Here is a 21,673-nt window from a genome sequence, read left to right as displayed (position 1 = left end):
TAGGCAAAACACAAACTTTGCTCCTTTTTTTTTTTATTTAATACAGAAGCAGAGTAATATAGGAAGCGGCTATACAAATCTTTTTTTATTTTGCATTGCATCTTAATATTCAGTTTTATTTATTTATTTTTGACCCTTTAGGAAAAGGTTTTGTCATGTAAAAAGTTTTAGAATCTATTTTATGAATCCTCCTATACACCATTTGGCCAATTTTTGCTGACACCTTATTTGCAAGGTCTATCAGCAATGCCATTGGGTCCAGTGTCTTTGCTACCTCTATAGTCATTTTGACAACTTTGGTTACAGTTTCATTAGTCATGTTAAACTGTTGCAGTTTGTAGCCTACGGACATAATATTTAGGACCCGTGCCACATTCAGTTTGGGGTTGCGTAACTGTATGGAGGGCCGGGTAAGGAAGGCTGTGCCTCCCCAAACAACCTGGCCCCCGCCCCCTATCTACTTCCTGCCCCTTTACTGCCCACCTCAGAACCTCTAACCCATCCAACACCCCTTCTCCTTGTCCCCTGACCGCCCCCTCCTGGGACTCCCGCCCCCTATCCAACGCCCCTGCTCCCTCTCCCCTGACAGCCCCAACCTCCATCCACAACCCCGCCCCCTGACAGCCCCCCTGGGACTCCAACCACCTATCCAACCGCCCTTTGCTCTTCATTCCCTGACCACACCTTCCCAGGACCCCCCACCCCTAACTGCCCCCTGGGATCCCACCCCCTTATAAAACCCCACCCCCCGTTCCCTGTCCCCTGACTGCCCTCCTGACCCCAATCCACATCCCTCCCTCCGACAGGCCCCCTGGAACTCCCACTCCCAACCCTCCCTGTTCCCCATTCTCTGACCGTCCCCCCTCCAGAACCTCCACCCCATCCAACCATCCCCTCCTCCCTGACTGTCCCCCAGGACCTCCCACTCTCTTACTCAACCCCCCTGCTCCCCACCCTCTTACCAGTAGCAAGAGCTTGCAGCTGTGACACCCAGCCAGAGCCAGCTGCATTCCCCATGCTGCCCAGTGGGAGCGGTGGGCCAGAGCACTGCCTGCGTGGCGGTCTGGCTGCGGGGGAGGAGGGACAGTGGGGGAAGGGCCAGGGACTAGGCTCCCCAGCTGGGAGCTCAGGGGCCCGGCAGGACAGTTCCATGGGCCGGATGTGGCCCACAGGCCGTAGTTTGCCCACGTCTGATCTATCTAGTTCTCTCAGGGTGTGATAGAAACCACTGGTAATACATAAGTGCTCCACAGGTAAATTAGATATGCTGTAGTTTGTTAAATGCTGAATATCCCTCCCTTTCCAAGAAGTGAAAGTCTGAACTGAATTTAATTGTTGTACAATAGGTTAAAAGTGCTTTCTGTGTATTCAAGCTCAATAACAAGAGGTTGTAAAAGCTTCCTCTGTCCAGAGTTGATGCAATAAAACCAGTAGTACTGAGGCTATGTCTACACTATGGGATTATTCTGATTTTACATAAACCGGTTTTGTAAAACAGATTGTATAAAGTCGAGTGCACGCGACCACGCTAAGCACATTAATTCGGCAGTGTGCGTCCATGTACCGAGGCTAGCGTCCATTTCTGGAGCGTTGCACTGTCGGTAGCTATCCCGTAGCTATCCCATAGTTCCTGCAGTCTCCCCCGCCCATTGGAATTCTGGGTTGAGATCCCAATGCAAAAACAGTGTCCCAGGTGATTCAGGGTAAATGTCGTCACTCAATCCTTCCTCCATGAAAGCAACGGCAGAGAATCATTTCACAGCCTTTTTCCCTGGATTGCCCTGGCAGACGCCATAGCATGGCAACCATGGAGTCTGTTTTGCCTTTTGTCACTGTCACCGTATGTGTACTGGATGCTGATGACAGAGGCAGTATTGCAGTGCTACACAGCAGCATTCATTTGCCTTTGCAAGGTAGCAGAGACGGTTACCATCCCTATTGCACCGTCTGCCATGCCATTGTAAATTGGCGATGAGATGACAGTTATCAGTCATTCTGTACCATCTGCTGCTGTCATGGGTGCTCCTGACTGGCCTTGCTGAGGTCGGCCGGGGGCACATGGACAAAAATGGGAATGACTCCCCGGGTCATTCCCTTCTTTATGTTTTGTCATAAAATAGAGTCAGTCCTGCCTAGAATATGGGGCAAGTGTACTAGAGAACTAGAGAGCACAGCCGCTCCATGTCAGAGCCCCAGAGATCCCGCAGAAATGATGAGCTGCATGCCATTTTAGGGGCTACCCCTGCAACAACCCCACCAGTTGCTTCCCTCATCCCCCAACCCTCCTGGGCTACTGTGGCAGTGTCCCCCCATTTGTGTGATGAAGTAATAAAGAATACAGGAATAAGAAACACTGACTTTTTAGTGAGATAAAATGAGGAGGAGGCAGCCTCCAGCTGCTATGATGGTCCAGGCAGTACAGAATCTTTTCTTTAGACATGAAATGGGGGGGGGGGTGATAGAGCTCAGCCACCAGTTGCTATGATGAGGACAGTCACCAGCCGTTCTGTACCATCTGCCAGGAATGACCGGGAGTCATTCCCATTTTTACCCAGGCACTCCCGGCCGATCTCACCGAGGCCAGCCAGGAGCACTCACGGGCTGATGATGACGATGGCAGATGGTACAATATGACTGCTATCCACCGGGAAGGGGATGCTGGTGTTCAGCGCTGCAGCACCCTGTCTATCAGCAGCATGCAGTAGACATAGCGTGACAATGAAAAAAGGTGAGAAACTTTTTTTTTCCCTTTTGAGGGGGGGAAGGGTGTAAATTGACAACATATACCCTGAAACACCCTGGAAAATGTTTTTGACCCTTCAGTCATTGGGAGCTCAGCCAAGAATGCAAATGCTTTTCAGAGACTGTGGGGACTGTGGGATAGCTGGAGTCCTCAGTATCCCCTCCCTCCCTCCATGAGCATCCATTTGATTCTTTGGCTTTCCGTTTCGCTTGTCACACAGCACTGTGCTGTGGCCTGTGTCTATCATAGCCTGGAGATTTTTTCAAATGCCTTGTCATTTAGTCTTCTGTAACGGAGCTCTGATAGAACAGATTTGTCTCCCCATACAGAGATCAGATCCAGTCTCTCCTGTACGGTCGATGCTGGAGCTCTTTTTGGATTTGGGACTGCATCGCCACCCGTGCTGATCAGCGCTCCATGCTGGGCAAACAGTAAATGAAATTCAAAAGTTCGCGGGGCTTTTCCTGTCTACCTGGCCAGTGCCTCCGAGTTCAGATTGCCTTCCAGAGCGGTCATAATGGTGCACTGTGGGATACCGCCCGGAGGCCAATACCGTCGATTTGCGGCCACACTAACCCTAATCCGACATGGCAATACCAATTTCAGCGCTACTCCTCTCATTGGGGAGGAGTACAGAAACCGGTTTGAAGAGCCCTTTATATCGATATAAAGGGCCTCGTTGTGTGGACGGGTGCAGGGTTAAATCGGTTTAACGCTGCTAAATTCGGTTCAAACGCGTAGTGTAGACCAGGCCTAAGACTAATTAAAGTGCAAAGAGAAGTAGCAACAGCGGTTAACAAAGTCCATTGAACAGTTGCAAAATAACGGAAGATTTTGAACAAGGAAACTAGTTACATCACAAACCTAAAGCAATCGACTAGTCTCATATCTAGTTGCTCTAATACCATCTCTATATCCTTTCCTATAATTTCTTATTGTTATGCTAAATTGTGCTTGTCAGATTAGATTGCCCCTCATCTTTTGGGAATTCTTGTTTCTGTGTTTATTGATTTTTCACTTCTTAATGAGCAAATTCTGAGGCAAATGTCACCAAGTAGTGAACAAAATACGGAATATAACTTTTTGATACCTGCCGTACACCAAGACAAGAAAGCTGTCACTCCAGTCTGTTAGCCATCCAAACAATCTCCTCGGAAGCTCTACTAGCCTTTACTCTGCTTTGTAGGTAACACCTGGTGTACCCCAATCACCTCAGAAGTGTCGCTCTATAGTGTCCAGCCCTTGTCACTGGACACTCAGTAATTAGCACCAAAGAGAAGGTTACAACTCAGGATTAGGTCCTTCATTACAACATAGCACTTACATGAGATTCACAGATTCAAGTGAGCATTGAGTAAGAATAATGGAAACAGAAATGGTTACAAATAAACCAGAAGTAGAACATGCTTCTAACAGACTAGTCATAACTTTAACAGGCTACACTCCTTTGTCTCAAACAGTTTCTCATCATTGCAAAGTATGCTCATTTTCAGTCAATTCAGGATCCAATTGTTTATGAACCACCTCCTCCTCTTTCAAGATCTTTCTCAGGAAAATGGATAACAAAGTGGTTCTTATCCCTTCTTATAGCCAAGTAAACCTTTGAAATGGATCCTTTTGAAATGTACCCCCAGGTAAGACTCTACTCCTCATTCACTTGTTCCCCAGTGTGCCTGTGTCATGCTGCCTTCACATCCCCGTTAACTTGTTTTTCCAGTTTACTTCACTTGGCAAATGTAACTCCCATTGTATTTGTCTCATAATGCAAAATTTGCATTTGAGACAGGGATCATTGAATAGACATGTTTTTGGCTGCCCGAAGACCTATTTCTACACTGTGCCTTGTTATAAACTTTACAGGATAACAGTAGGTATACATAATTTCTCATACAATGTTAATACAATGATATTAGTGGCTAGTGTGTCAACAGCTTTCATTTGATACTTCACACAACATTCTTTATAAATAAATACTATGACAGCAATATGTTAGGTGTAGTGAATTTTTCTGGCCTCATAAGAGTTGCTGACAGCGTAGTGGGCCCCTGTGTCACACATATAACTTATCAGAACTCCTGTTCAGCATGCATGGAACCCTAATACCAGTAGGTGTAGGAAGATGTTGATAGATGTTTGGCTGTGTGCGTGCCAGCGCAGACAGCTGGCATAGCAGGCCTCGAGCAAACTGCCCAATGACCACAAGATCCATTAAGGGACTAAGATACCCAGCCAGGTTTATTGTTGATGAAGCACAGTACTAGTATTCTGCAGACTCTACCGGACCACTAATACATGTATGCGCGTAACAATGGACCAGTTAAGTGAATGGCGGGATTTTCCATTCCTCCCTAGGCCAGACAAAGATGCTTCCTCTGAGATACCTTTTTATACCACAATACAAACAATTTAATACTGTCCCTAGTTAGTTACTGCCCCGTGACCCAGCTAGTTATCATCCATCACTTTGTACATGTTGGTTCAATCAAAACATTGCTATTACATACTCTCATCCTGACCTTATCTTTTAGGAGGGGTCAGTGTGTTCCAGTTATCCTTGGGAAATGCTTTTGTACCATCCTGGATATCGGGATGTTCTGGTACCACCTGATATAGGGATGTGTTTGCTTGAGTACTCTGTGACGAGCACTTCTTAGGAATGTGTACTTCTGCAATATCAATCCTGTTCTTGCCAGATTCTGTGAATTTGCAAGCAGGCAGAGCCTGACATTTGCTCACTGCCTGACTTTTGCTAATTTTGCTTTATATCAGCAAAGCTTGCCCACTACTTTAGCTCAGGCCTCATGCCAGACTCTGATACAAGGGCTTATATCTCAGACTCTCTTTCTACTGTAGCAGGGTTTCACATGAGTACACAGAGCAGACTGCAGGATCAGAGCCTAGGGGCCTGATTCTGCTACCATTACTCTGATTGTGTAGTATCTTACTCTGAGTAGTCCCATTGCTTTCTGCAGGACAATTCATGGATAAGCTTGGCAGAATTCAACATTTATTTTTTTATAATTTCAACGGATGATATCAATGTTTATTTTTAAGTTTTCTTTTTAGATTTTTATCAGTTTAAATTTTCACAATTGTGCAAAATGAAGGGAGGCTGGGAGGCAGAGTCAATATCACATGTCAAAAGATACAAAGTAAATATCCTTAAATCATACTCTCATCATTCCTCAAGCAGCATGTTTCTTACTTTGCCTACCTATACATTTTGATTATTATTGATGGACAATTTTTTCATCAGTTTGTGAATGTTTGGTGAAATCGATAGTTACTGACATTTACCAATCAAAATCTAATCCTTCCAAGCCTACCTATAGAATATGGCACTACTCAACATGGATAAGGGTGGCAGAATCCTAGTTTTTAACCTGTTTCTGTGGAAGCACACTATGCCCACCAACCATTTTTGTTGACTTAACTGTTTTTTTGTTTTGTTTTGTTTTGCCTAAGGTCAGATTTTCCTACAATGATTACTCTTGCTAATAATAGAAATGTAGAAACTCTTTGCAGTATATGTAAAATGATTTGGCCAGGCAAAGTGCACACCCAGATAAATGGTTGTCACAATTTACTGTTTAGTGCTTAAACAGAGAACATCACCACAAAAGACCACCACAGGGGGCCTTATTTAGGCTACTATCAACTACTATCTTAACTCTTGAGTGCTTGACGTTGCAACCTAAATAACTTTCTTTTAAAACACATATATGCAGATTCTGGGAGGGAGTTTGGGTTCAGAAGGGGGCTCAGGACTGGGGCAGGGAGTTGAGGTGTGCGAGAGGGTGAGAACTGCAGGTTCCGGGTGGCACTTACCTCAGGCAGCTCCTGGGAAGCTGTTGGCATGTTTCTCTGGCTCCTAGGCAGAGGCATGGCCAGGCGGCTCTGCACATTGCCCCTGACCACAGGCACCACTCCCGCAGCTCCCATTGGTTGGGTTTCATGGCCAATGGGAGCTGTGGAGTTGGTGCTTGGGGCGGGGCCAGTGCATGGACCCACCCCTGTACCTAGGAGCCAGATATGCTGGCCACTTCCGGGAGCCATGCGGAGCCTGCCACTGTGACCAGCCAGACTTTTAGTGGCCTGTGCTTTTCAACCAGGGGTTCTGATCAAAAAGAGTCCCACGCTGGCAGCAGGAAGCAGAGCAATGCAGCCCCAGCTCACTCTACTCCGCTAGCTCCTAGCCGCAGGGCTCCCCTTCTAGCCGCTGGTGAGTCCGTGGGAGAGGGAACCTTTCCCTAAACCATCTCCTCCCCCCTAGTGATACAACAGGGACCAGAGCAAGGGAAGTGGAGCGGACTGGGGCCACATTGCTCTGCTTCCTGCCGCCAGCGGCGAGTGCAGGTGGGGGACCTTTCCCTACCCGTCCCCGAGCAACGCGGCCGGGGCCGGAGTCGAGGCCGAGGCAAGGGAAGCGGAACGGACTGGGGCCGCATCACTCTGCTTCCTGCCGCCGGCGAGTGAGAGGGGCGTCCTTTCCCCAACCTCCCAGCACTCACTGGTGGTGGGAAGCAGAGCAAAGTGGATGAAAGCTGGTGGAGTGAAGTGGGCTAGGGCCGGCCCCAGCCACCCCGCACTCACGGGCAGCGTCAGGAAGTGGAGCAACCCTGCTTCATGTAGGAATGTCCTACTGGTAGCAGTTATCAATATGTAACAAAAGCAGTTTCTCCTCCCTTGGTGTTCACACCTCAACTGCTGGAAGAGGGCCTCATCCTCCCTGATTGGACTAACTTCGTTATCTCTAGCCTGATTCTTGCTTGCATATTTATACTTGCCTCTGGAAATTCCCACTACATGCATCCGACGAAGTGGGTATTCACCCACGAAAGCTCATGCTCCAAAACGTCCGTTAGTCTATAAGGTGTCACAGGACTCTTTGCCGCTTTTGTAAAAAGATGCTGAAATGTGGTGCCCAGAACTGGACACAATACTCCAGGTGACAGCCAGGCTCACTGAACTTGTTAACCCTTTACAGTCAAAAGAGATATGAAGTACTTCTGTTCTGTTAACTCTTACTTATCTGTTTATGACACATCCACAGCAGGTTCCTTTTCCATGTTTCTCTGTGATATGTTTTCCCCACCTAATTTTGGAGGCTCTTTAAATACTTTTAGTTGGGAAATACTGTACAACTTTGCTAAACCTTTCCCTATCTTGTTTTCTAAGTTAACTCTTTTGCCCATACAGCGGCAGTTTTGTATGGTCCCACGTAGGTAGGTTGTAGCTGCCCTCCCTTTCTTGTTTTCCTTCTCGCATTCAGTAACATGACAGTGTCACCAACCTTGAATGTTATTTCCCCCTGTTTACAAGTCTTCATTTTGGCATACTGTATTTGTTGCTTCTCCTGTGCGTTTGAAATACTACTGATAGCCAATTTAGTTTCAGCATCACGTCTAGCTTCAATTTTCATGATGTTCTCTTTGTAGTATTCTTCATCAAGTTCCTCAAAATCTGTTGGCTTTGGAAACAAATGGAGAAGGAGTTGTGTTTGTGAAAAGAACAATTGCAGAATAACATATACACTTGAAAGCTGAAGGACACTTACCGTGTAGTTGTCTGAGATTTAGTCTGGGAATCTTGCCTCAAAGCCATACAGTAGTCGAGAGGATGATAATTTGGTTGTCGTGTCTGGTTTTGTTCTCAAAGAAAATACGTCACCAAGAAATTCATCACAATTAGTCGCACTGTGATCAACCAACTTGTACAATGCTCTGTAAAAAATAGGGGTTGGATTATTTGTGGGGGAAGGGGAAAGGACTGTCTTTACTGAGAGAAATTGTACGCAATCAAAAAGGTGTAAAGAGGCCATCCTAGTGCAGTGAGATAGTTCAATTTACTTGACATAGAAGACAAGTTGAGTTTCAGTGTACTAAACATTTGAAGCAATTTGTAGCTTCTGTTAAAGTGCATTCTCCTTTCTATTAATACTGTAATTTTCCCTGCCCTAAAATTATCTTTTGATGGATTTGTTTGTGTTTTCAGCTAGTCCATTGGTTTGTGGATAGTATGGGTTGGTGAAGCTATGTTGTTGTCCCAAATTTTTGCACATCTTTAGATTAAACTGAAAGAAAAAAATGTATGCCATAAGCTTTCCTTTGGACAGCTTTGGTGTGTAACCCTAACCCTAACCCTCTCCCCTTATACCTTGCATGGCATGCTTTATATGTAAGATCACAATTATATGAAAATGAGGAAGATGGGGTACACTCCCCCAAGGTATAGAATGTCACACATTCATTTTCTGATATAGCTGTAAAACTACTCTTAAAAGTTTTCTAAATAAATCACTGTTAAAAAATGTATATTGTGTACCTTCTAGAAATGAAACATATCTAACTCTGAGCTGTGAAGAATATGTATTAAGGCTATAACAACCAACAGGAATGCACTTTTATCTAGAAAACTATGATTAAATCGAGTCTTCCTTACTAATGATTTAAATTATGATTTAAATTTAAATCAAATCCACCATGGTTTGGGGCCAGTGTCACAGACTTATGTACATGCTTATTACTCAAGAAATCTTAAGTGACACTTTCGCTGTATGGCAAGATGCTTTGTCACCATCCTCAAAATACCCATCAGACAAACACTTGATACCAAACACATTTCTGGAGAAGAGAGACCCAACCCCACATTCCTATATTTTCAGGACTGTTTAAAAAACATTTTGCAAGTAGAATTTCATGGCTATTGCATGAAAAACCTTAATGAAAGTCTGAACATTTAAAAAGAAATCTTTATTAGTCCCTTACCACTGCATAGTAGGTCATACAGTCTATTAATAAAAAAAAAAAAATGGAACGCACACAAAACATTGAGAGTAGTGAAAAACATTATAAATAGTATGTGAAATACTTAATTCCTTTGGAAAGCAAGCTCATAGGCAGAAAATCTACCATTGTGCTTTGTAAAGTTTCCACTTCTGTCACTGTTACACACACATAAGGAGCAAAGAGGTATCACCACAAAAATTACACTCAGAACTGTGGTACTCACGTCACCTCATTGCTCTCTCATTTAATTTTTTAGACATTTTCTTTAGCCGTTGTCTTCACCGTTAAAACTTAACTTGTTTTGTATTGTTTTCATTCGTTTTATTAGCAGTGAGAAAAAGGTCTATGTCTGCATAATGGAGACACAAGATATAGTATACACACCCAGATTATTCTTCAGTGGTTGATAATGTCAGATCCTTCTTGTTCTCAGTATGCTGAGCTGAGCTGAAGCGTCTGTCTTCCCATCATCCAGATTGCTGGGCAATCACTTCTCACTGTTCAGTCTTTGTACCTCAGGTGTTTCCAGTTGTTCTTGTAGGCTGTCATTGTCTACCTTTTCTTTCTTCCCCCCCAATTTCTGGAAGGCTCTTGTGCTGTGACCTGGGTCAAACAGCACCCACTGTGTAGAGGTATCTGATCTTGGTCAAGTAGTCCCCATTGTATAGCACTACATTCAGAGGTTCCTATAGCACACAGTTCCTGGGGTAATCTTTATGTCTTTGTGCATTCCTTCAATAAGCCACTAACATTGTCCGGCCTCATCCAACAGAGCACATCTGAAATACAGAGACATGGTCAATGCCTCAGATACAAATATTACATGCATACAGGTTGGATAAACACAGTCAATAGGTCTTAAGTTTTGCAATGATACCTCACATCAGACATCTTGCATAAAGTATATATTAGCTATGTCATATCCATATCAAGCATATTTTCATAAAGAATGTAGAGTATAATGTCACACCCCACATGTATGTTTGCTGATCTGCAAATAGTAAAGGGGCATGCAGCTTTGGGTGCAAACGCTCATGACAATAGTGCAGAGCTATGCAAACTCCATGGTTCTGTGTGAGATGGCAGACAGTGAGGCGGGCCAGGCATGTTTGTGGGTTTAGAAAAAAAGGTGTAAACATTATGTATACGTTTATGTATGGGATACGTATAAAATTAGTGGATAGTTAACAATGTATTATAAGAAGTTGGATCCCATGGCCACAACCACCCCATCTGACCTGTTTGTTACCCAGCATGCACTGCCAAAACAAAGCTTCCCAAAATACAGTGGGATAGCTATTCATGGTGCACCTCATTCTGAATCTATACAAGTGCTTCTGGTGAGTACCCTGACTGCTGAGACAAGGAGTCCAGGAGGCATGCACACAAGTGACATAGTAACCGAAGTGACTCTATGCTGACATAACTTGAGTTATGTTTGGGAGAGGTAACAGGAAAGTATGAGGGCAGACTAAGATTCATTCATAACAGTTGCAAAAATGCAATCCCCATTGGTGGATTGACTCAAAACAAAGTTTTGACACTAGGTCAGAGATTGTCAGCTCTAAAATGAGAAGAAAAAAATAAATTTAAAAATTCAGGGAATCCCAGCAGCAGATGCGACAACTTGGGAAACTGCTCGGAGACTCTATGCATTCAGATACAGTGATAAGGAATTCTCTGTTTCTGAGGGGATCTGTGTAAAATGTTTCACTGAATTAAGTCTCAGGGATTATCTATACTGGCAAGTTAAAGTACTGGCTCAGGGATATGAAAAATCACTCCCCCACACCCCGCCCGGGAGAGCAGCAAGTTTGAGATCTTTAAAGCGCTAGTGTGGACAGGCTCGGCTCCCAGTGCTTGGAACTAATCCCCTCATCGAGGTGGATTCCCAGGAGCACTGGCACCCACGGTAGAGCTTTGAACTTTGTAGTGTAGACATAGCCTCAGTAGGTTAGATCAGACAAAGAGGAGCGGCATTGTCTAGGCATTAGGATGCCTGTGTCTTTAAGAACCCAGCCCTGGGAAGCCGATGCTGAGAGGTGCTGTCTGTGAGAGGGGGAAATAAAAAAGCTGCTTTGCCCCCCACCATTTTTGCAAACATGGGTGTCTCAGTCACACTGGGGTAACTGCTACCTCCTCTTAGGGTAACCAGACAGCAAGTGTGAAAAATCTGGACAGGGTGGGGGGTAACAGGAGCCTATATAAGAAAAAGACCCAAAAAGTGGGACTGTCCCTATAAAATCAGGACATCTGGTCACCCTACCCCCTCTGCCCCTGCCTGTGCTGGGCTTTGCCCTCTGTCATCTTCTGCCAGTGCCTCACCCAGAGCTTAGCTTCTGCTCACCCACCCCAAGCCCTCATTTTGCCCTTTGGCCCCTCTCCCAATCCTGCCTCCAGCTTCTTGACACCCCCCCCCCCGACCAGTCAATTTCCACCCCCTGCTCAGACCCTGGCCACCCCCCTGCTCCGATTCACCCTCTTTGCCTCTTTTTAGCCCTGTAAATAGCAGTCAGCAGATTTTTATGGCTAATAAGGGCAGGGTGAAGGGCAGTGGCTTCAGCAGACGTTACTGAGCATGCTCAATTCATGTGACCATACAAAAAAGCCACTTTGCTCAAATAAAAAATTCTCTGCCCCCCGCCAACAAACTATTTTGCAAAGCACTGGTGTCTCAGTGCCACTGGAGTAACTGCTACTCTCTCTGCCCCTGCTTGTGCCAGGGCTTTGCCCTCTGCCAGCGCCTCACTCCTGGGCTTAACTCCGCCTTCTCCCCCCTCGCCCCTGATTTTGCCTTTAGCCCCTCTTCTAACGCTGCCTCCAGCTGCTTGACCCCCCCCCCAACCCAGTACATTTCCACCCCCTGCTCAGAACCTGGCCACGCCCCTGCTCCGATTCGCCCCCTTTGCCACTTTTTAACCCCTGTCAACAGGGCCATCCTTAGGATTTATGGGGCCCTACGCAGTATTTTTAAACTGGTGCCCCTATGCCAGATGGCAGCCCAAGCTCACAGCCTGGTGGGGGAGGGGGAGGAGGGACTAGACAGCAAAGGATAATGAGATGCCTGGCCTGCCTCATGGTGGCGGAGAGTCACAGTTCCCCGCAGAGACTTCCATGCCCTCTCCCTCATGCAGAATGGACATGAAGAAAGTACCTAATTAAAAGCACTAAAATTTGGGAATAAAAAATGTCAGTCACAGGTTTTTTGATATGCCCTGAAGTTTGTCAGAGATTTATTTGCAAAAACTTCATAGTAAGGGTGAGTCAGCTGTCCTGCTGAATACAACATTACATATAATGGAATACATGATGCAGCTCTTCTCTGTTTTACATTTTCTTAATCAGTATTTCTAAGCTGAATTTATATTTTAAATGTACTCAAATCTTAAACCAGCATTCCAGATTACTACATATTTAACTCACTGAAACAAAAACATTCTTTTAAATTAATCAGAGAGGTTTAGTGTGTTCATAACAATGTTCACTGCTTTTAGAAAAAGGGAACAGTAATTTACTTTGTGTGATCATAACAAGAGACATGGTTATGAAATTTCAACAACTTTAAAAAAATATGTTTCAAAGATTTTAGGTATAACAAGGATTTTGTCTTACTAAGGTACTGATTTTGCTGGAGGATTCTTTTAAAACTAGTTCGTCGGATAGTCAGAAGTAAAGAAAGGGAAACTCTTTGTCCAGCTATCTGGAAGGGAAGGACTGTTGTCCCTTTAAGGGCTCTCTTCAGTGGGGAGCGGGGGGAGAGGTGGTGAAGGTATGGACAGAAAGGACACAGGAAGACTTGGAAGCACTTTTTTTTTTAACTATAGTAATTAAAATGTGTATTTTAGATAAGGGAGGTCTTTTGAAGGATTTATTTAAAAAACTGTATGTCTGAAGATCCACGCATTTAAGGCTAAAGATGATTGTGCATCTAAAACTCTATGCAAGCATTTTTTAGAAATGTGATTTTATAATCTTCACCAGCTCACTAATGAAATATTTTTTAAGCAAATTTTAAACAAAGGTCCTGTAGACTGACATGTTCTGTGTAAATATTACATTAATGCACAACTGTTTTTGTCAGTAACGTCAGAAACGAGCAGTATAAAAATTTATTTGGGCATAAGCTTTCGTGGACATCTGATGAAATGGGTTCTAGTCCACAAAAGCTTATGCCCAAATAATTTGTTAGTCTTTGAGGTGACACAAGGACTCGTCCTTGTTTTTGCTGATACAGACTAACAGGACTACCACTCTGAAACCTGTCAGTATATACCTTGGGGTTGGCAAATGCCTGTTAAATGGCTTTATTACCCCTTGAATGTCTCTTTAACAGTTTCAATGTTGTGCTAATAGGTCTGGCAGGCTGGAGGTTTTTTCACTTTTAACTACTAGATTCCCTCCCAAGGAAGACTCACCAGGCTAGAGTAGCCATCTGTGGGAGCCTGCAGGAAGGGTCAAAACAGGGATAGGAAAACAAGTGGGTGGACACTAAGACCCAGTGGTGCCCCAAATTTTCAGGTGCCCTAGGCAGCTGCCTATGTTGCTTATGCCTAAGGACGGCCCTGCCTGTCAAAAGCAGTCTGCAGAATCTTATGGCTAATTCGGGCAGAGTGAAGGGCAGTGGCTTCAGCACATGTACCAAGCATGCTCAGTACACCGTAAGTAGCACCTTCCTACAGAGAGCACTTCAATACACTACACTCCTAAGGGTTTGTAAAAATGCAACTTAATGCTCAAATTCTTAGTGTTAGGCAAAGGGGACTGCTTGTGGAGAGTTCATTACAGGATTGGGGCCCATGAGAGTAAGAAGGATTAATATTTTATTCAGTTCTGCTCACATTCCTGTGAAATGAAATTATAGCAAAAGACAAGTAATCAATATTCTTCATTTTCAAGGCCCAATTTGCTCAGCCTAGCAACCTGATAAATGATAGGGTAAGAAATAATCTCCTCTTGAATAAACAATTAAATATACTTGGAAAAACAGAGCTTTACAATTGGCGATGGCATTTCTGTCTATTGCTGGTGATGTTCACCCTACTCAACAACGTCATCATTTGTGACACTGGCAGTGTGGGAATCTAGGGGCAGGGTCTATAAACCATCCACACCCACTAATTTGCAGATTGCAGGGCTTGGCTGATGACGTCAGGTCTGCATTCTTTGAAAAAGAAGTCACAAAGGGACATTAATGAGTCACACAAAATAGTGAGAGGATATAGAAATCCTATTCACACTGGGTCAGTAGCAAGCTAAGGAACTGTGTTTCAACTCAGATTCAGCTGAATCAGTTTCTCACGTGACTTGGAAGGCCGGAATGGATGACCCTAAAGGCTTAGGCTATTGGAGCTAGTGTCAAATACAAAAACAAAGGATACACAAAGACAGATTACATGAAGAGACCTATCCTGCAGCCACTTTGCTCTTAGATCACTCGATGGAGTTCCAGGCATTGAGTATCTGCATGTTCAGCCCTGAATTATGCTGTCAAAGGCAACATATTTATACTGAACAACTAATATAGTCTTAAGAGGAAGTTACACTATTAGGAAACATACTGTTTGTTACAGCTTCTAATTTAAAGGGGGGAACAGATCTAGGTGGATTCTGTCCTGGCTTTCAACTTTCCTAAAAGAAAGTTTTCCTACTAATGCATTTTTAATTATTCAGAAAGATCTTTTTATTTATTTTGCCTTTCTTCTGGTGTGAAGTTTATTTAGAAAGCTAAAACAAAAGTTTAGAAAATATTTTTAAAATGTGTTCTACCTAACCTCTGTCTTATGTTTCCAGTGGTATTGCTTTTATATTCTGGGAAACCAATGATATTTAAAAATAAAAAACTAGCTTTTCTGTTAAGATTAAGGGTTGTACCACTACCTTTGAAATACCTTTTGGTACTAACTTCTATTTTGTATGTTTCCACAAGCTTGATAATGTGAAAGCTGGCTGACCCCCCTTAATAGATTACAAGCGGCCAGTAGGTGGGCGGGGGGAGTAGGTACTGCTTATGGACACAGTAGCTTGCATTTTTTCACTATCTCTTTTTCTTTGCCTCAAGGCAAAAAGATCCTGCTCCTAACCAGTTAGTTCTACTTAGATAAGGGAAACATGAGACTTTACACTTACCAATCAAGTATTAAAACGCAAGGGTCTTTGTCTGAATGTGTATAAAAGGTGTGTGAAATTTGTGTAAGACAGAGTCTTTTGTACCAAGGTACAGGCTCTCCTTTTTCTGCAGAATAAAGCATTTTTCCTTATCCCTGTCAGGTTGTTAATTGGCTCTCAGCTAGGCAGACTCGATATTTCGGTAACAGTTTCTGGCGACTTCGCCGGGACTCTCCTAGCTCGGACATTGGACTTCAGACGGCTGCGGTGAACTAGGAGCGGCGCCACTGGGGTGCTTAACCCCTTTTTTTCACTTCTCCGCAGCCCCTGGGGTTCGTGATCCGATAAGGTGAGCCCTAATAGGATTAGGAAATACTATCTGGTTCTGGTTAGAGACGGGCCTCTTATCTGGTTATCTGGTTCTGGTGCACTATCTGGGTCTAGTTCTGTTCTGTTTAACCGGTTACTGTTGTTTTTCTGCTCTGTATACATTTGGGCGTTAGCAGTGTGGGCGGAACTGAACCTCTCGTTTGTAATTCCTTGGAGTGGAAGCCATGCGTGCGAGGAAGCTTTGAGGTTGTATTGAGATCCTTCTGTCCCGTCCCCTGTAGCGGTCAGTGTAATAGAAGCAGGAAAACCTGGATTAGACTGTAAGTTCCTCTGCTTTGTGTAATTCTCTTTTCTGTTTAAGTGTCAGCAGACAGATTGGTGGGTCTCTGGATCTCTGAATAGTTAAACGCCAATGGACTATGCGTTTTTACCCAGGTGGCAAGCCTCACGAGGGAGGACTCGGGTAGTCTTGTGAGTAAGAATGTTTAAGGGAAAAGACCAGGAAGGGTGGGGGCTAGTTGAGAAGCCCACCCTCCTAACTAAACTGGTAGTGGAACAAGTTGGTGCCCATGGAAGGGGCGGTTCAGCGAGAAAAGCAGGATTGGGCCCGTGCGTGCATTTTTGAATTTAAAAGGAAAGGAAGTGGAGATACTTCAGTAACAGAAGTGTTCTCCAAATTCCTTAGAATCAAAGTGCACAAATACACTGCTGCTGTATACATCCCACAGCAGAACTAAAGACAACAGCTAGTTGACATATGCATAACAAATAGTATATTTAATATCTTTAACCATTTTTTTTGTTCTTGAATTGTCTGAGAATATACCAGGATTTCTATGGATATTGTGTTTATAAAATAATTTGGGGGGAAAAATGCAGTGGATTTGCAGAAAGCAAATTGAATATTATTTTTCATTACTTATTATTGTTTGCTCAAAAAGTAAAAGCAAAATGGAACTTGGGTGTGATATGTTGCAGGTGTTTGAACAGAAACTAAGGGTACGTCTACATTACGAAATTAGGTTGATTTTATAAAGTCGATTTTTAGAAATCAATTTTATACAGTTGATTGCGTATATCCCCACTTAGTGAATTAAGTCAGCAGAGTGCGGCCTCACTACCATGGCTAGCATCAACTTACGGAGTGATGCACTGTGGGTAGATATCCCAGAGTTCCCGTAGTCTCCGCTGCCCATTGGAATTCTGGGGTAAGCTCCCAATGCTTGAGGGGGCAAAAACATTGTCGCAGGTGGTTTTGGGTACATGTCATCAGTCACCCCTCCCTCCGTGAAAGCAACAACAGACAATTGTTTCATGCCTTTTTCCTGGGTTACCCGTGCAGATGCCATACCACAGTAAGCATGGAGCCTACTCAGCTCACCGTCACCGCTGCTGTTGTGGGCAAGTCTACTGTGGGAATTGCTGTGATCCAAGTAGCCAATACAATCATTGATGTTCTGTTATCAAGGGTAGTGACTGTGGGAAATGTAAGGGCCTTGTTAGATTTTAGGTGCATCATATTCCTGTCTTTTGTCGCTAGTAAAGAAGTCTTGCAGCTGTACATTCCCATCCGGTACACGCTGTAACACCTCAAAGCACTTCTGTGTTTGACACATGTAACAGCTCCAGGGCTCTTGCTCTTTCGCCTTGACCGAGGTACCTTGCCCTACCAGGACCGCCAAGCATTCAACACAGAAGCACCTGCAGCAGCTGACATTGCTATACAGCAGCAGCTCCTTGCCTTCGCAGCAGACGGTGCAGTAGGACTGGTACCTGTCCTTGTCGTACATGTAGAAGAGCACCAATCGATCCCTGCAAGTCTGGCAAAGGCTTCCCTCAAACAGCGGGTGGAATGTGGCTGGGTTTTTTCTCCTGCAAGATAAACAACTGTCTTCAAGGCTCCTGCTGTTGTTTGTAACTTCGGAAACCATTTGCTTTCTGTTCTGGTCCACCTCTGGGATATCCACTCCTTGCTGTTGTTGCAGAAGTTAATCTTTAGCCGCTTGGCCAGGGGTTCTGGGAATGTCTTCCCTGTCTGGCTCCTAGCAACCTCCAGGGCATAGTGTATGACTCGTTGATAGGAGACCAGCTTATTAAACGTGAAGTGGATGAAATGCTGCCTAAAAGCCATCAGACCCACCAGCTTGTCTGCTGAAACCTCAGAGAACTTCCCATCCTAAAACCATTGCACCCAGCACATTCTGGAGATTGCCTGACATCTGGATGAGACTCTGTAGAGATGATGATTGCAGGCCACCAGGAGAAGCCCTTGATCTTCCCCCACATGAGCTCCCCAATTCCAAAATCTTTCCCATCCTGGTATTCCACCACTTCCCCTGCTCTCCTGCTCCCCAGCGACGAGCTCAGGGGATCCGTTCTGGTCCTCCTGGGTGCTGCTTTCAGATGTGGTAGTGCTGCTCTAGGAGGACTCCTTGGAACCCTCCTCAGTGAGGCCAATTAGTGACACCTGGACAGACATGGCCATCCTCCTCTTGGAACATCGCATGGGAGCCAGAGACTCCAGGTCATTCTCTTCTTTAAGTTTCATCTGATGGAGATTCAGTCCTGCCTGGAATATCATGCAAGCTGGAGGCTTCTGCCTCAGGCTGCTCTCCCAACCGGCAGCACCACGCAGTCGCACCTACCCCAGCCTACCCCTTGCTCCCCTGGCTCACGAAGCATGGACAGTAGTAAGGAGCAGTTCAACTATAGCCTGATTAAGTGCAGAATGGTGGTAGAATGTGCCTTTGGACATTTAAAAGCTCACTGGTGCTGTTTGCTGACTAGGTCAGACCTCAGCACAACCAACATTCCCATTGTTATTGCTGCCTGCTGTGTGCCCCATAATATCTGTGATAGTAAGCAGGAGACGTTTATGGTGGGGTGAGAGGTTGAGGCAAATCGCCTGGCATCCAATTTTGAGCAGCTAGACACCAGGACGATTAGAAGAGCACAGCAAGGCGCGCTGCACATCAGAGGGGCTTTGAAAACCAGTTTCATGACTGGCCAGGCTTCAGTGTAACAAGTTGTGTGTGTTCCTACTTGATGCAAATCTTTGTTGATTTTAATTCCCTCTAAGCCAACCACCCTCTCCCCTTCAAAATAAAGTAACTATTGTTTTGAAACCGTGCATTCTTTCTTTATTAATTTTTTTTAAAAAAAGAGATACTGGACAAGGTAGCCTGGGTGTGGTGGGGTGGAGGAGGGAAGGATAAGGCCACATTGTTTATTGTAGCCACACTACAAATCAAACTGTATGAATGACACCTTCTATTGCTTGGGCCATCCTCTGAAGTGGAGTGGCTGGGTGCCTGGAGCGCCCTCCTACCCCCCTGCATTCTTGGGCATCTGAGTAAGGAGGTTATGGAACATGGGGAGGAGGGCAGGCGGTTATACAGTGGATGCAATGGGAGTCTGTGCTCTTGTTGGCTTTCCTGCAGCTCCAACAGATGCTTCATCATATCCATTTGCTCCTCCAACAGGTGCTTCATCATGTCCATTTGCTCCCCCATTAGCCTCAGCATCGAGTCCTGCATCCACTCTTCATGCTCACTTAATTTTTTCCTGGCCTCTGCCACTGAATGCCTCTCAATTTAATAAAATCACCAGAAACATGTCATGTGTAGTGTAAATATTCTCACTGTAATATGGTAACAGCCAGTTAAATAGAAAAATCTGATTATATTACTGTATATTTGTCTAAACAAAAGCTCACTGTTGTAATAGTTATTTTTGTTTCTGATATTTATATAGCAAGGATTTTTAAACCTACTAAAACTTCCTAAATAAAGTTAAAACTCCCTTCCTAAATCAATAGTTTTAGAAAAAGTTATTCTGCTGTAGCTAAACTGGGGCTTGGTTCATACTTATAAATTAGATCATGATAGCTACATCAGTCTGGGCTGTAAAAAAAACTCCACACCCCTGACCAACATAGCTATTCCAACCTAACCCCCAGTGTGGGCACAGCTATGTCGATAGGAGAATGCTTCTGTTGACACAGCTAACTTTGGGTATGTCTACACAACAGCAGCACAGCTGTGATACTGCAGCTGGGGCATAGACACTTTCTACATTGATGGATAGTTTTTTTTCCCCATTGATGTAATTAATTGACCTATCTGAAAAGCAGTGGCTGCTCAATGGAAGAAATCTATCAACCTAACTGTGTCTCCAGTGGCGGCTATGTTGCATAAGGCATCAAATTTTCCACAGCCCTGAACAATGCAGCTAGGTTGACCAAAGTTTTAGGTGTAACCCATGCCTTTGTTTGAGCAGGTTCTGTTACTATGTGGACAGAAAACCCTTCCACTGGTGTATGCTGTGTGTATGCTATAGGGCAGGGGTAGACAACCTATTGCATGCATGCATGCCAACGGCGGCAAGTGAGCTGATTTTCAGTGGCACTCACACTGCCCAGATCCTGGCCACCGGTCCAGGGGGGGCTCTGCATTTTAATTTAATTTTAAATTAAGCTGCTTAAACATTTTAAAAACCTTATTTACTTTACATACAACAATAGTTTAGTTATATATTATAAAGTTATAGAGACATTAAACACATTAAAATGTATTACTGGCACGCAAAACCTTAAATTAGAGTGAATAAATGAAGTCTTTGCACACCACTTCTGAAAGCTTGCTGACCCCGGTTTAGGGTTATACTGGAATAGCTACAATGACATACCCATGCCAACACACAAACAGCCCAATACAACAATTGGCATATCTGAGAATCTGAGAGGAGCTTAAAAAATTAGATCATAGATATCACAAAGGAGAAAGGGGCATGTTTATTCCACTAGCGAAGGGGTCATAGAAAAGTGAGTGACAACCTAAGTTCCCACACCTCAAAACCAACAGAAGGCAGGGATTGATCCAGGATGAGTAACAGTTTCTTCTTGTCCTGAAAAGCAAAACCTCCTAGTGCAGGTCATGTACTGGTTTCATTCATGACGTTCCTCATTTCCTCCATCCTCCTTTCCCTCCCCTTTCTATGCACCTTGCCCTCCTCTCCTCTCGCTTTCCCTTGCCTCTACTTGCCCTGTAGATCCCTCTTCTCTTTCCAATCCACTCCACCCTCGGGCATTGTATTGGCACGTACTCAGCTTGCCAAGGGCCGTCATATTCCGCTACCTGTTTCCAGGCCAAGCCCCTTGGGGCCAGAGGGTCCCGTCCCATGGATCCCCTACTGCTGCCCCGTCAGTGCCCTTCTCCACAGTGCCCTCCTGCCTTGCTCCGCCTCCCCCCCCCGCCCGGAGGTGAGCGCTTTCCCCCACCCCATTGTCTCCCGGCTTCCCCCCGCCCCCAGAGATGAGCGCTCCCCCCCTCCTATGGTCTCCCGGCTTCCCCCCGCCCCCGGAGATGAGCGCTCCCCCCCACACACCCCATGGTCTCCCGGCTTCACCGCGCCCCCGGAGATGAGCGCTCCCCCCCTCCTATGGTCTCCCGGCTTCCCCCCGCCCCCGGAGATGAGCGCTCCCCCCCCCATGGTCTCCCGGCTTCCCCCCGCCCCCGGAGATGAGCGCTCCCCCCCACACACCCCATGGTCTCCCGGCTTCCCCCCGCCCCCGGAGATGAGCGCTCCCCCCCACACACCCCATGGTCTCCCGGCTTCCCCCCGCCCCCGGAGATGAGCGCTTCCCCCCCCCCCCATGGTCTCCCGGCTTCCCCCCGCCCCCGGAAGAGGCTATATATGGTCGCCGGCC

The 21,673-nt window shown here is 45.2% G+C and overlaps 1 pseudogene; it reads right to left on the bottom strand.

Annotated features, from left to right (window-relative positions):
* Nucleotides 1-16,984: 16,984 nt before the first annotated feature.
* LOC127049577 (DNA (cytosine-5)-methyltransferase 3B-like) lies at nt 16,985-21,091 on the bottom strand (annotated as a pseudogene).
* Nucleotides 21,092-21,673: the final 582 nt, after the last annotated feature.

Source organism: Gopherus flavomarginatus, chromosome 4 (assembly GCF_025201925.1).
Source record: "Gopherus flavomarginatus isolate rGopFla2 chromosome 4, rGopFla2.mat.asm, whole genome shotgun sequence".
Classification (NCBI taxonomy): domain Eukaryota; kingdom Metazoa; phylum Chordata; order Testudines; family Testudinidae; genus Gopherus; species Gopherus flavomarginatus.
Note: the sequence above shows the minus strand (reverse complement) of the source record. Positions and strands in the feature narration are given on the sequence as shown.